This window comes from Notamacropus eugenii, chromosome 6 (assembly GCF_028372415.1).
Source record: "Notamacropus eugenii isolate mMacEug1 chromosome 6, mMacEug1.pri_v2, whole genome shotgun sequence".
NCBI lineage: Eukaryota > Metazoa > Chordata > Mammalia > Diprotodontia > Macropodidae > Notamacropus > Notamacropus eugenii.
The window spans coordinates 190,025,078-190,037,668 of record NC_092877.1 but is presented as its reverse complement, the minus strand read 5'-3'; the positions used below and the strand labels follow the sequence as shown (position 1 = coordinate 190,037,668).

At 37.4% G+C, this 12,591-nt stretch overlaps 2 long non-coding RNA genes across 3 annotated transcripts in view; one reads left to right on the top strand and one right to left on the bottom strand.

Annotated features, from left to right (window-relative positions):
* The window catches only part of LOC140512508 (uncharacterized), a 60,948-nt gene extending 56,493 nt beyond the window's left edge, over nucleotides 1-4,455 (top strand). For both annotated transcript variants that reach the window (XR_011969781.1, XR_011969782.1), the window contains exon 4: nucleotides 4,227-4,455. This is a non-coding gene — a long non-coding RNA (uncharacterized lncRNA). The remainder of the gene's footprint in view (nucleotides 1-4,226) is intronic.
* Nucleotides 1-12,591, bottom strand: part of LOC140512507 (uncharacterized) — a 204,353-nt gene that overhangs the window by 49,703 nt on the left and 142,059 nt on the right. The window lies entirely within an intron of this gene.

The window sequence follows — 12,591 nt, the reverse complement described above, 5'->3', positions numbered from 1 at the left end:
ATTTTGTAGGCTGAAATCTACATGGTTAACTTGGGGTTTGCTGGCTGGATTTCTTTCTCTGGATCTCATGGACTGGGCAGCAATAAGTCCCTGCTCAATTACCACTTAATGGTTAATTTTTTGGGTCCTTTGGCCTGCAACCCTGAGGTTCTTCCCCTCGCAGTTTGATTTTTTTTTCATTAAAGGGGCCATCTCTTGACTAGGTCTAGAGGCTTATTCACTGAATGGGCATTGCCTCACTCAAAATTGAGAACCTGAAAAGATCTTAGTTTAAAAGGATCAAGGTCGCCCACTGCATCTGGGCCATCTCCAATTGTCCTGATGGATATCTGGTCACTAGACCTAGATGGTTCTGGAGGAGAAAACGAGGCTGGTGATTTTCCACAGCTCTCCTTCACTCAAAACAAAGTCAATTGCAAATCATGTCATTATCTTCCTGATTTCATGGTGCTTTTTGAGAATGAATAACAAACCACACAACCACAGGTACATTGGGTACTAAGAATACTGATTAAAAGATAATACAGGAAGCCCAGACTTTGCCTATAAAAAAAACCCTATTTTTTTTAAATTTGTGTAGCATTGCATAAAATAATAAGACTAAAAGAAACTTTTAATAGGCATTGATGAAGACCCATTTTCTACAGAGAACAGAATTAAGTGAAGACTTGATAGTTATTAAATTTGAGAATACTAAAAAGTTTCACGTGTCAAGTCATTCTGAAGAAGTGACTTATCAAAGTGAAAAGGGAATACCCCAAAGACCCCACTAAACATAGTGGGTGTTTTTAAATTGTGCAACAAAATGATGCATGTATCTTAGTTCACACAACAAACAAATCTTCAAATTTCCAAACTGACATGTTTAAACTTCAACTCAAATTGCTGATTGATCATATCAAGTGAGCCTTCTTGTCTTAGGTGACCGTGACCTAGGACAACATTTGGAAAACAAAGTTCTTCATCCTACATCTATTCAGACTCAGACTATGATCTTTTTTAACTTAAAATTTACTTCAAAAAAAACCCTTATCATTTTGTAATTTATCCTTTAGTTTTTCCCTTTCCCTGAAGTGTTATTTCAAAAAAATTTTGGTGCTTTTTATTTTTGTACTACATTCATTTTTAGCATATTCTGCTCCCTTGTTTTAGTCTCTTCCTTTTTCATATACATGCATGTATATACATACACATACATTTAACTGTTAACATTTTAAAACATTTAAGATTCTCCCTAAATTCTTGGCATTTCTAATTCACTTTTTTCTAAATTAAGCATCTGCTATTTACAGGGAACTGTGCTAGGTGTTGGAGGAATAAAATATTTAGATAGGACACTTTCCTCTCCCTCATCGAGTTTATAGTCAGAGATATAACACACAAAAACAAATAACTGTAATACAAAATAATGAATGATAAATGCTTTAGGGTCCACTACAAAAATCCTAATCTGAGGCTTCATCATAGCATTGAGATGACTCAGAATTATTAAAGGGAGCAAAATTTAGACTCTTTTAAATTTATTGAGCTGGAAAGACTTTTAAATTAGTTTTGATGACAGACAAGTTCTGTTTTAAGAGGGCTGGCCTATCTCTATAGGCAGACACCACTAATTGACTGGTCATTCAGTGATGGACTCTTTGCTCATCACAACCCATGAAACAGACAAAAATACACAATGGCATTCATTCCTATGGAGTCCTCTTGCATTTCCAATGATGGTATCAAACTGACAAAAAGAGATGGAAAAAGGTTAAACAGTAACACAGTCTTTAAACTGTTGAGAAAATTACATTGCTACTTTCAATATGGTATTTCTTGTCCAATGATCAACAAACTGTTATACTTCTAGAAAAAAACGAATCAAATCATATGAGGAGAGGTTTATAGATTTAGAACTCGAAGGGATCTTTGAAACCATCCAATACAATGTATTTTGTATTTAAGAAAACAGATACCAAGAGTTTGTGACTTGCCCCAGTAAATGGCAAAAGTGATATTTGAAGTTAGTTGCTCTGACTCTAAATGGATTACTATGCCTGGCACATAGTAGAAGCATAATAAGTGTTTGTTATTGATTGTTTCTACTAATATTACACTGAATATTGACAGGATGGTGCAGCTATATCAAAATGCAACCAGAAGCTTTCCTTTGGAGCGATAAATAAAGGAGTTGACAAAGTTCATTTCATCATGTTCTCAAAGGAAAGAAGAAGCATCATTTCATGGGACACTGTTCATCTTATTGAATGGTACTTACGATGATCACAAGCAAAGAGACTATGATGAAGTTAATTAGAATTTATGCACCAACATCTATGACAGGTTGGGAGGCATGGATGGATTAAATTATTATTTATATATAAATAATTCTAAGATCCCTTTATCCAACCCTAGCCTTTCTTCCAGCATCCAGATATACATATCTACCTACCAACTGGATATGACATACTAGAATTAGGTTTAGACATCATCAACTCAAAATGTCCAAAATTAAACTCGGTAGACAACTCCCAAACCTTCCCCTCTTCCATCTTTCTATTACTGTTAAAAGCACTCTCATTCTCCAAACCATCAGCCTCAAAACCTAAGTGTCATCCTCAACTCCTCATTCTCACCTCCTTCTCCTTTTCCAATCTGTTATTAAGTTCCATTGATTCTACCTTTGTAGCAGTTCTCATATATGTTTAATTCTTTACGCTCATACAGGTATCACCCTGGTGTAAGTGTTCATCACCTTCCCCCTAGAGTATTACTTCATTAGCCTTTTGGTTGATCTTTCTTAAGTCTCTCTCCACTCCAGCCTATGTTCCACTCACCTGACAAAGTGGTCTTCCTAAAGCACAGACTGGACCATTTCACACACACCACATTCAATAAATGGTTTTCTATTACTTCGAGGATCCAATATAAAATTCATTGTTTGACTTATAAAGCCCTTCACAATCTGGCCCTTCCTACCTTCCAGACTTACACTTTACTCTCAGTCACATTTTCTTTGGTACTAGGTGCCTTTTCAAACTGGGCTGCCCCAATAACTGCGATGTTACCACCATCTCCATTGCCACTTGACTTTTTCTCACTTCCCACTTTAAGCTCCAGTTTCAACTTCTACAAAAGTCTTTTTCAGGTCTCTTTTTCCATGAGATTATTTTTAATTTACTCTGTATTTATTTTGTATGTTGTGCATATTGTATCTCTTATTAGCAGGTGAGCTTCTTGAGAGCAGGGCCTATGTTGCCTTAGTACTTGGTACGTAGTAAATGCTAAGCTTGTTGACTTGTTAAATTGACTGGAGGCTGATAAATCTGTGAAGAACCTCGTCATTGGGGAATTTCATTATCCTGAAAAATGTCTATTCTTAACTTAAGTGACCCTGCACCCATCTCCAGTGACAAAATGACACTCCCCTCTCAAGGCAAGAGGTTTACCCTTACTGACCAAGAGCTGCATCATTATGCATCTGACTGCTCATGCCAGGTGTCCAACCTCCCAGGAGTTATGCCTGTGATAAATCAATGTACCCTGGAAAGGGGAAAATTTCCATTTTCCAGTCTCCAAGAAGATTTGCTTGACGCTTGACTCTTTATGGATATAGTTGACTGATCCTCTCCACCCCTTCTTTCCCCAGAAGTGTTACCTTGGCTTTCTAGGTTTGTGTCCCTCAAAAGGTTACATATACCCTGGAAATATGGGTAAGATCTCCCTCAAATGACAAGCTTACTTTTTTTTAGGATGTCTTTGGAAACTCCTTCTTAGAAAGGTCTAAGAGGACAGAAGTGTTGGGAGGGATATTGCTTTCATAATAGCATGTGGAAGGTGAAACAATTGCTGTGTCACTATGGTGGGTGTGAATCCACGTGGAAGAGATCCTTTAGTTGACTTGGTGGTGAATCACTTAGTGAGAGTAAAGGAGTTCTTATGAAGTCACTGTGGAAAAAGAGAGCAGTGTCCTCCTTCCTCAGGGCCTCTAAGAAGACTAAGATTTTCTATCATTTACCATATATGGATCTTAGAAAGGAGGAGGTTTTGCCCAGTGTGCCAAGGAATACTGAGTAAATAGTAGTACAAGGAGAGACTTAGATCCCTAGACACATTTCATGTAAGGAGCTTATGATCTCTTAGTCATTTTGTTACATGTGACCCCTTATAGTACTGTGCCAGAAGCATCAATCCACTGACTCAAATATTCCAATATCTGCACCTTCTTATCATTACTACTTCAGATAAGGAGAAGAAATCTGTGACTTTCCTGGAAGTATCATCATCTGTGCTCTGGCTCTGATAACCCTGGTGCTTCTCTGACTCATCATCACAACCTTGCTTGAGAAGAATCACTGTGAGTTGCACCACCACTGAGGTGGCATCACCCATTACATTTCCCAATAACTGCTCTGACTTGTTTAGACTCCACCAACATCATACTTCCCCTAAGATAAAGTCATTACCTGAAATCACATCATCATGAAGATTGATTCAGCTTGCTATGGAACACCTCCTCAGCATCTTCAGTTGCTTTTCCCATCTGACTGGAAGATTGGAAAGTGGAGAAATAAAACTCTTTTCAAAGCTTTCCTTTATAGAGGTCTCAGAATTTTCTAGCTAATTTTATCTACTATCAGCTACTTTGCTTAGTTTCAACTGTATAGAACATCATACTCCTGAACTAGGCACACTCTAACATCTCCCCTTTATGGTGGATGAAAGACAGAATGATTGAGGAAAACAAAGGTTTGATCATCTGAACCTTTCAGTTTATTAAGCAATGCATGGCAATTACCCAACAAACTGGGACCAATTGTCCTCAAGTTCGGCCCAGAACACAAACACAGGGGGAAAGAGACTATTATACATCTTTAAAAATTAATCAAATAAGCCCAATTAATTAAAAGGAAGCAATACAACATTAGGTAATCTGATTTTTAATTGGAGGAAAGATGAGGGACTTTCCAAATTGAATGGGAGAGAATGAATACATGCAATTCCTTGAACTCAGAAAAAGAGATGTCCCAGTTCTCTCAAGTGTCCGTAAATAATTGGGACAGTTTTCAGATAAGATATATAGGTTGCTTGATATGTACAATTGTGAGAAAACTTGCATCATCCTTAGGATTTGAGTTTCTGGTCAGAATAACCTAGGTCCTTTGTTAAGTGTCTCTAAGTAGCAGAAAAGTAGCCCAGCTTCCCAAGAACACAGAGTTAAGCTCAAGCAATGCAGTAACATGTTTTTTCCCAGTTCCTAAAATTGAATGAAATTTTCTCACAAAGCAAAAGTTAATCTAGACTCATAATTGAATGGAAAGCAAGTTAGCTCCAGAACTGAATCACCAGATGGAGTAAGTGTGGTTCACTCAGTTCCCACAATTTATCATCTGCTGTAGTCTTCTGTCATTAGACTGTAAGTTGTTTGAGGGTAAGAATTGCTTTTCCCCCCTTATCCTCAGCACAATACCTGACACGTAGTAGTCACTTAATAAATATTTCTTATATTTATATCTGACATTGAACAGACTATGAAACTTGAGACGATCTTTCTGGAGGGTAGAGAAAAGGCTTTGAACATCTGGCTTTCTGTAAATCTCATTTTGTTGGTTTGTGTTTCCCTTTTTTTCTCAGTACTTGTTAATATTAGGAGGACTCTCCAGTGAAAGATCTGAGACTTGGTCTTTTTGAATGGGGGAGGAAGGGCCTAGGGTTGCTAATTTTTTTTCTCCTCCACATTTTAAATTTTGTTGTGGTTTTCCCCCTTTAATACTGTCCATGCTAGGTAGACTATCCAGTAAAAGCCCTATAAGAATTTCAATTGTTGAAAGTCCTGGGAAGACACTTAGGAATTTACTATGGAGGAGGAGTATATGACAGGGTGAACCTACCCCCAGGACTTAATTGACTCAGCTTCTTGAGGTAGCTTTCTTCCCCACCTATCAGTCAACATGGGTAGACCCAGGACAAAGCTGTCCTTAGGCCAATCGAGCTTACCTCATTGATCCTGGTTTTCCTGACATGACTTCTGGGTTATTTAAGGGCATAAAAAATCGTAGCCACCTCAAGTCAGGGCTTCTCAGACATGGTGAGTACCAAAGACCATGAGTTGCCAAATCCTAATGACATAATGCCCAGATGTATTTCCAAGTGAAGATGAAAGGAGCTTTGTCAAAGAATGCTAAGTGTCTCTGTATCCTTGGTGCATATTCTTGCTATGTTAAGGCAAAGTAAACTTCCTTTATCAAATGTTCTCTAAACTGCAAATGCCTCATTTTATCCCAACATTGTACCTGACCTAAGAGGGTGCTAGTGTTAGCGTTGCTATCATCTCTATTTACTATATTTCTATCTTCTATATTTCTATTTATGTGTAATGATAATTTAAATGGGAAGATCTTTCCCATTCATTAATAGGCCCATGTGATCTGCTTAAATCACTTGGAAGCCTAAGTCAAGTGATGGAAGGAGCTTGCTGAATAGGTGGATCAAGAAGGGTGGAGCAGAGTTGAAAGGAAGTTGGCCAGGCTAGTCAGAGCTGGGAAGGACACAAGCAGGCAGACACAACTGGGCTTGTGAGTGTGGTTGGGGTTGGGGAGGGTGGGAGGCTTAGAAATGCCTTTGTCCCTAGCAGTGCTAAAGTGTATTGACTTCTTGGTTACTATGATAGATTTGGCTTTCTGGTGTTGAGATTTGGCTTTCTAGTGTCTGAATAAATGTTTTTCTTCTGTCTTCTGTATGGAGAGTCTGTTATACTTTTTGATTCAGAATTACACTGGCATATTCATAGTCACCCTTGATGTTCTGAATATTGCCTGGGTGATACACTATGTCACCTATATTTATATCTACAACTACCAATGAGTCTTCTGAATGGAGATGCTAATTAAACTGCTGGGATTTGATGAGGTTACCCAGATAGCATGTGTAGTAGAAGAGATGATGATCTAGGACAGAATCTTGTGATATCTATAATGATCCAGCAAATGAGATTGAGAAGTGGTCAGTCATGTAACAAGAGAGCCAAGAGAGTAATAATATATTAAAAAAAAACAGGGAAAGAATATCTAGGAGAAGAGGGTAGTCAGGAATTTCAGATACAGAAGATTGATTCAGAAGGATGAGGAGTAAGAGAAGACCATCAGTCAGATTTGTTAATTAAAAACCATTGACAACTTTGGAGAGAAAAGTTTCAGTTGTATGTGTCACATCAGAAACCAGAATTCAAAGGGTAGAATGAGTGAGAGAAAGAGAAATAAAGACAGTGAGTATGGACAGTTTTTTCAAGGAGTTTGGCTAGGAAAGGGAGGAAGTATATAGAATAATAGCTTGGGGAGTCATCCTAGGGAAGTGTTTTTTTGTTTGTGTTTTTTAGGTTGCAAGAGACTGGTAAATTTAAGAACAAAAGGCAAGGAACCAGTAGACATAATGGAGTTGAAGACTGAACAGGGAGAAGGGATGCTTGAGCATTCAGTATGCTACAGCAAACAGCAGGTCATAGGATTGAGTGCATATGAAGAATCTTTGTCAAGATGGTCACTTTTTAAAAATCAGAGATTAAGAGAAAGAAAAGAGTGGGAGATCATGCCAGTGGAAAAGGAGGAAGCTCATACTGAATGACCTCAATTTTCTCAGAAAAGTCTAAGGCTAATTTCTTAGCCAGGGAGCTTGGGGGTGGGAGGGAGCCTTGAGAAGAGTATTGAAGGTCTGCATCATTGGTGAATCATTCCTAGTCATTCTCTCTCTCTGTCTCTCTCTGTCTCTCTCTGTCTCTCTGTCTCTGTCTCTGTCTCTGTCTCTGTCTCTGTCTCTGTCTCTCTCTCTCTCTCTCTCTCTCTCTCTTTCTCTCTCCCTCCCTCCCCTTTTCTCTTGCATAATATTTCTTATCCACAAGTATTATCAGAGCACATCTTAGAAAAAGATATGGCCACAATCTTTTTAAATTGCATTCATTTCATTTGATTATAGCCTATCTGCAGCTCAATATTTTTAGAATATGTGTTGAAACAGATGAGAGAATGAACATGTGAGATGTAGTAATAGCACATGTGTGCGCACACACAACGCACACACACACACATACACACACACCATATAATTCAAAGAGATTTAAGTACTGCACTTAGGACAAATAGAATGTAATGGGTAATCAACAAATGGACCTTCTCTTAGAAGATATTTAGGAAATATATTAAGGATGGGGAAAATAGGAGATAATGTAGTTGCATTAGCTCAGCTGTTGTTGAAATGAAGAGATGTTATAGCTTTTACAAAATTAAACATCATTTAGTTGTTATTCTTTTTTAAATATTTCTTTAGGTCCTGATTCTACTGAATCTTTAGGTCTTCATTCAGGGGCATCATTATAATAGAATATTGGCTATTTGGCATAGTTTCAAAAACCTTTAAGAGCTTCTAACATCAAACTAAAATAAAATCTAGGCTGTATACAAAATTACCTAATTAATCTTTTTGACACAAAGTAGAATAGTCCATAATGTAGTATGGGAATGTATGATCACTGTGGTTTCAGTTCCTGATGTACATGAACACTGGTGGATTAGTGCCCATTTTCAAATGTGGCAGAAACAAACTATTCACAGAGCATGTCGATAGACTATGTGGCAGGGCTGAAATCGATACTTCACAGAAAGTCTGTGGAATCTAATTGATTTAGAGCTTTCCCTATTGATATTAGTAATGGTTAAAGATGATTTATCAAGCTTCATACCCACTTGAAATTCATAAGCTCAGAATTTGAAATATGAGCCTTCTGAAGTTTGAGTTTTATACATTTAAGAAATAGGTCTATAGATTAAAGCAAAATATAGCATAGTGTTTAAAGATATTATTTTGAATACTTGAGACTGAGGCATAAGTTTCAGTTGTGAACTCCATCTAAGAATTCAATATAGTCAATTGTACTCAGAAATGATCTCATTGCACCTGATATCTACATGCTTTTGCTTATGCAACCTCATTTGTATGTGTGTGTGTGTGTGTGTGTGTGTGTGTGTGTGTGTGTATGTATTCCTAGACACTACAGAACTCCTTCTTGGGCATTTATAACATATACATGCCTAAAAGTTTGTGATTTGTAAAAAAATAAGCATAGTTAAAATCATACTCAAAATTGCAGAATTATGAAATTAGATCTAGGCCATCGACCACAAGGTAGACCTAGGACAAAAACCCAGATCTCCTAATTTCTAGTTTAGTATTCTCTTTATTATATACTAACTGATAGACACATCTCCTTCAACTATACTGATTACAATACAACTAATGCTTATTGGCCTACCCCCCAAAGCATCATACCACAGACAATTACACTCCATCACTGTACTCTAGAGATCACTCTTCTCAATTGTCTGTACTTAACCTTTCCAGCCCTTTCTGCCCCCTTAATTATTTTTTTTTCCCGGTAGATGGTGCAAACTTCTATGGTGCATTTCTGCACTGGCTTATTAGTTTCACTTTGCCAAGTTCTGGGCCCATGCTAGTGCTTTTCTCTCTGATTACAAACTTTTATAGCAAAGAGATGAAATCTGTAGGTATGTAATCATCCAAGTTACAAAATTCCTTTTTTAAGTCAGTTGCTTAGAATTTAAAATGCATTTTTGCATAGAAATGATGCCATAAAATGAGGATGAGATTACTAGACATACCCTCAGAGGGTTGTTTCTTCCAGAATAATTCTAAAGTACAGGATTAATAGCACTGTCAATGATATAATGTTGACAAGCCTTCCAGTTGAGATGACAAAGTGATGTATGGGTAGAAAACACAACCTCTTGAGCCCAATAGAAGGTTCAGCTCCTTACACAAGGACATGGAAGGGAGGGAGCCATAAAACACAGCATGACAGAAAGAACAAAAATGTACAAATACAGAGACAGGGGAGGGTGGTACAGGGAGTTCTGAATAGCTGATGTATTCCTCTATTAGATAGTGATCAGTAAGGATTAACCACAGGTATTGCTTAATGATGATTATCTGACCTAGTGTTTTATTTTTGCTTGAGTAATTCAATTTTTCATGTTAAGAGACTATTGTACTCCTCCACTGGAATATTTGCAAGAATTTCAAACTCACATTGATGGGAGAATCTTCTCCCTTGTGTGTGTTTACATATCTACTTGGAAAATTGCTGACTGATTCACATTTAAGCCCAGTAGTAGCAGTCTATTTCTGAATTTTCTAGGAGAAAAGGAATCCTGAGTAGAGGACTTGTGCTTGTCTGTGGGAAGCAGGAGAGAACAAGGGTGTTTTGGTGCATATAGAACGGTGGGAGTGAGTTACAGATTCTGAGAACTGGTGCCAGGTCAAGTGAACTGGAGTATGCATGATCCTAGCCAATCAGTCAATAAAAATTTACTATGTGCTAAGAAGTAGAGATAGGAAGAAAAATAAAACAGCCCCTGCCTAAGGAAACTTATATTCTAGTGAGGGAGACAATGTGTAAATAACTAGGTAAGTGTAAAATAAATAGAGAGTAGGTGGAAGGTAACTAGAAACTGTGAGAGGCATCTGCTAGTAGTTGGGGCAAAGCAGAGATGAAAACATGAGCAACTGATGGAGTACAGAAAGGCCTCCTACAGAAAATAGAATTCATACTGAGTTTTGAAGGAATCTGACAAAACAGAAACTGAGGAAGCTGAGGGGAAGGGCAGAACATTTCAGGCATGGTGAATGTCGGAGGAGTGGAGTGTTGTGTTTGAAAAAATAGCTCATAGGTTAATGCTGCCAGATTGCAGAATTTTTGGAGGTATAAAGTGTAAGAAAATCAGAAAGGTAAACAGAAGCCAGATGGTGAAGAGATTTAAGTTCCAAAGGGGGTTATAGTAACAGGGAGAAATTACAAGATTGGGCAATGGAGTAAATGGATGTGTGGTGAGTAAGAGTGAGGAGTCAAGGATAACATCAAGGTTTGAGGGCCTGGTTGACTGGGTGGATGGTAGTGTTCTGGATAGCAACTGTAACATTAAGAAGAGAGGGGTTAGAAGGCAGTGTCTTTGATCCAGAAGATGAGCAACAATATAAAATAATTCAGAGAGGTTAAGAAAGAAAGACTTGATAAAACTCCATTAGTCTCAGTAATTAAGAGATCACTGATAACCTCGAAGAGGGTCATTTCGTTTGAAAGATGAAATCTGAAGCCAAATGCAGAAGGTTTAAAATAGAGTGAAAAATAGAATTAACAAATATAGATTGTATTCTTGAGGAGTTTAACGATCAAAGGGAAGGTAGATATAAGATCACAATTAACAGTGATAGTGAAATCAGTGGAGGATTTTTAAAGGATAATGGAGACCTGAGTATGTCTATAGGTGTAAGGATGGAGCCAGTAAATGGGGAGGTATCCAAGACATCAGAGAAAAAATAGAGATTATAGCAGGAGGCATTCTTCTTAAGAAGACAGGAGGAAATCGGATCAATGGGCATGTTGAAAGGTTGTCCTTGACAAGAAGGTCTAACTTTGTACAGGAGTGAAGGGAGAGGCAGTGGGACAATATTTTTGAACAATGTGAGTTGCTGATGAGGGGACAAGGGAGAACACTTGGCAAATTGGAATATGGTTCTGAGAATTCAATTAATTCTACATCAGGGTTTGATTTGGTTTGAGGTGGTTTAATTTGGTTTGAGTGGATCTGTTGTCACTACACCCCATTAAAAGTATGTGATAAGGTGCATTTAATCTCTGATATATTTATAAAGTGAGAACAACTCTCAATTTTTCACTTTGTGTGAAAAAAACCTTGAACGCCTTCTTGAATCCATCAAAGACAATTGTAATACCGTATGGGCCCTGTACAAAATCAAGGAACTCATTGGGATGATAGAGACTTGAGCAAACATAGAAGAAAGATTTTTTTTTTCCAGCAAACACCTGAGAAAGAATCGATAGTGGAAAGGAGAAGGAAGAAAGGAAAGGAGCAGAAACCCAAGCTTTTGTCTCAGTCTGTTTCCTTTTCTTCTCTGCAACACAAAGGAAGGGAATAAGGAAGGAAGAAAAGAAGACAGAAAGGAAAAAGGAAGAAAAGAGAAAAAAGAAAAAGAAAGAAAGAAAAAGGGAGAGGGAAAGGAAGAAAGGAAGGGAGGCACAGAAAAATTCATGGTAATTTTGAACCAAATTACCATGTGACCATGTTAGAAAAAAACAAACAGTGACTATTCTCAGGTGAGAGGAGCTTTTTCATTTAAAATAGTAACTTCTTTACATTCAGGAGCTGTAACACTGAAAGATTCCTTAACAGCGATAGGCTGTTTAGCACCTGGAATGTTCCCCAGAAATGTTCTTATAATAACCATGCCATTCTCTTTATCCTTCCCCTTTATTTCTCTGATTAATGTTTGTTTCTTTTTAAAAAATGCTCCTCTTCACTACTTAAATCTCACCACTTTGTTAAAAAACCTTTGTCCTCATCTCTCTATTTTCTTTTGCCTTTTGGTGAAATTTTTTCTAAAGATTCTTAAAGATTTAGAATAATATTCTAATAATATTAATTACTAACAATAATATTAAAGGTTAGGATAATATTCCTTTTACATGTGGCATCCAGGGAGAAGTTACAGTATCATAACCATTACCTTTTATTACTGACAGGG